At 32.3% G+C, this 2,893-nt stretch overlaps 1 pseudogene; it reads left to right on the top strand.

The window, feature by feature from the left end:
• Positions 1–1,686: 1,686 nt before the first annotated feature.
• LOC126766992 (uncharacterized) lies at positions 1,687–2,623 on the top strand (annotated as a pseudogene).
• Positions 2,624–2,893: the final 270 nt, after the last annotated feature.

Consider the following 2,893-nt stretch of genomic DNA (forward strand, 5'->3'; position numbering starts at 1 on the left):
CTATTAGAAGCAGCAAACAGAGTCAAATACGGAACCAGCATCACTCTAATCGTCATTTTAATAATCATCGCCTTAATTTTCGGGAAGAATCTTCTGATGAAACAAAAAGAAGATGAACCCAATAAACTGTCACAACCGGCAATAGAAGGACTCAACCAAATTTTCAATACACCTAAAGTTTCAAACGAGGACTTTACTCACATTTTCCACTTCAAATTAATTAAGGGAAAGGAGTACTAAACTTTTAAATTAATCCAATCATTTTACACTTTTAACAGTTTTTTACCGAAGAAATCTTTATTTTAAAAAGTAAATTTTACACTCGTAGTGACCATCATGCGTGTGCTAAAAATTACGACGAAATGGAGCGCTGCCATGTGATAATAAGGAAATTCGCTAAAATTCCTTTTTTCCCAAAAATTTCTCTATCCATTCATATGGATATGTTCTTTATTTAATTTAATAAACAAATAAGTAATATTATATAGTAATATTATATAATAATATTATATATATTATCACATAATATACAAAACAACGTATTATCAAAAATAAATGGAAAGCGCGGACAGATATAATAACCAAAATTTAACAATTTTATAACGAAAACTCAAATTTTGTTTCAATATCAGTGCAAGATAACCAAAAAATATAACCACTTTATAACGAAACTCAATATATTTTTTTTATTTTAACGTAGAAAGGAATACTATGCGGAAGTACTTCAGTCACCCCGGGTATTCGCTCGACCAGGGTTATTTCTTTAAAGCGCGGCCGAAGGCCGCCAACGCAGAAAGGAGTACTACGCGAAAGTACTTCAGTCGCACCGGGTATTCGCTCGACCAGGGGTATTTTTTTTAAAAGCGGCCGAAGGCCGCCAACGCAGAAAGAAGTACTATGCGGAAGTACTACAGTCACCCCGGGTATTCGCTCGACCAGGGTTATTTTTTTAAAGCGCGGCCATACCCTAAGCCAAAGTAATCGGAATCGTGCCATATACATACATACATGTGTAAATGTAAAAAATTTAAAATCTAAGTTGAAACGAATTGTTCGGTTACAATTATAATTGTGTCGACTTTAGAATACCGTCCCAAGATTTCGGGAATAAAATGGATATGATCGGATAGAGGAGGTTCTTCAGATCAATATTGCAATCCTTTAGTTGATGTTAAATAAATATAATGTAACAATAAGTTTAATATTAAAAAAAATTCATACGAATTAGTGAAGTGCTAGTGGACATAAAAATGCGAAATATAAGAGTAAAATTAGTTTTAAATCGAAAAAATACGTTCTTCAAATAATGGTATTTTTCAGATTTAAGCGCAAACATCTCGAATATTCCCGCGGGTGTAACTACATATATATAGTATATTATTGAACTGGAGAGCCTCCTCTATAACTAAAAATGTTCATTTGTTCGTCCAAGATAGCTGTTCGCACGCAGAATATCTAAATTTGTTTAAAATAAAAGCAACATTAATGTTTCATAATGAATAAAAGTGAACATAGTTCGAATATAAGTATGTACATATACGCATTTCTGCTCCGAAGCATGATCTTAAAAATTAAATTAAAATTAAAATATCATTAATCATCACCTTTTTATGATTTTTCATAGAATGAATTTCGATGACCTCGTGGAAGAAATGGATTCCGAAGTGGAATGCTCACAACCGTTGAGCCCCCATAGAGGTTGTATTGAACAAAACGATTTTTAAGTTTTTAATAATATTTTTTTACAGATAAAGTGTTTAAAAAAATATCTTACAATCTTGCGCTCCCCTAGTAGAACCATCACAAATTGTAGTACCGTCACCATCTTCTGGCGGCCATGCAGGTATAATGTATGAATATATAAATATACTTAATAGTATTTGCTTAATAAAAATACATTTACGTTTTCAAATATAATCCAGAGGCTGAATGCCATTGAGACTCTCACTGCCATTGAAAAGTACCTGAAAGACAAAGTAAGTAACGCAGTATTACATTACCAAATTAAAACAGAAGTTAATTTTTATATTTTAATTTTCTATATGCCTGAAAAGGCTGAGCTGCAGGCACAGAGTGAATTATTGCGCGTCATAGCGGCAAAGACGCACCATTCAATTAGCCGCATCACCGGTGACTAGGAGGACGAGCATTACGTGGAGCTCGCTTCGAAACTGCCCATGTCATCGGAAGAGCACGTGCGCTACGTGGAAGACAACCTTTCACAAAAGGAAAGCACGGATGCTATGGTAAATATTTCGTTTTTAAATATTATGCGATTGTTATATAATTTACTGTATTTTTTTACAGATGCGGCTAATATTGAAGTCAAAGGGCTTAAAAGGCAGTGTGGACGGCGTACTGCGTGGTATGTTTTCTGACGATCTAATGTACCACTACAATTTAGAGAGGCGCAAGGAAAAGGAATCCCTACTAAAGCTAAAGTGTGTAGGGTTAGTTTTTGGTAGGTTGTTTTACTGATACTATATTTGAATGCCTTAACTTATAACGTTTCATTTTAGATATATTTCCTGACAAGGATATAAACACTATCTGTAGGGAGCTCCGGAGACTTGTGGCCTTAAGCCACAATCGTTTTAAGCAAAAAAAGCATAAACTTAAGGCAAAATTAATATGTATAAGTTTTCTTATTATTACTCATACATATATATTAATTTTAAGTTGTAAATATTAGTTTAAAGTTGTATAAATTAGTTTTAAGTTGTAAGTTGAAGTTTCTAATTTTACTTTTACAAATATGAATTTTTAGAATTATAATTTTTATACTAAAATAAACTTAAATTTTAATATTTTTCTGCCGAATGTAGTAATACATAATAGGCAAATTATCAGTTTAAGTAAATAGTTAAGTAAATATTTTATTATTAAATAAAGC

Source organism: Bactrocera neohumeralis, unplaced genomic scaffold, assembly GCF_024586455.1.
Source record: "Bactrocera neohumeralis isolate Rockhampton unplaced genomic scaffold, APGP_CSIRO_Bneo_wtdbg2-racon-allhic-juicebox.fasta_v2 ctg3459, whole genome shotgun sequence".
Taxonomy (NCBI): Eukaryota; Metazoa; Arthropoda; class Insecta; order Diptera; family Tephritidae; genus Bactrocera; species Bactrocera neohumeralis.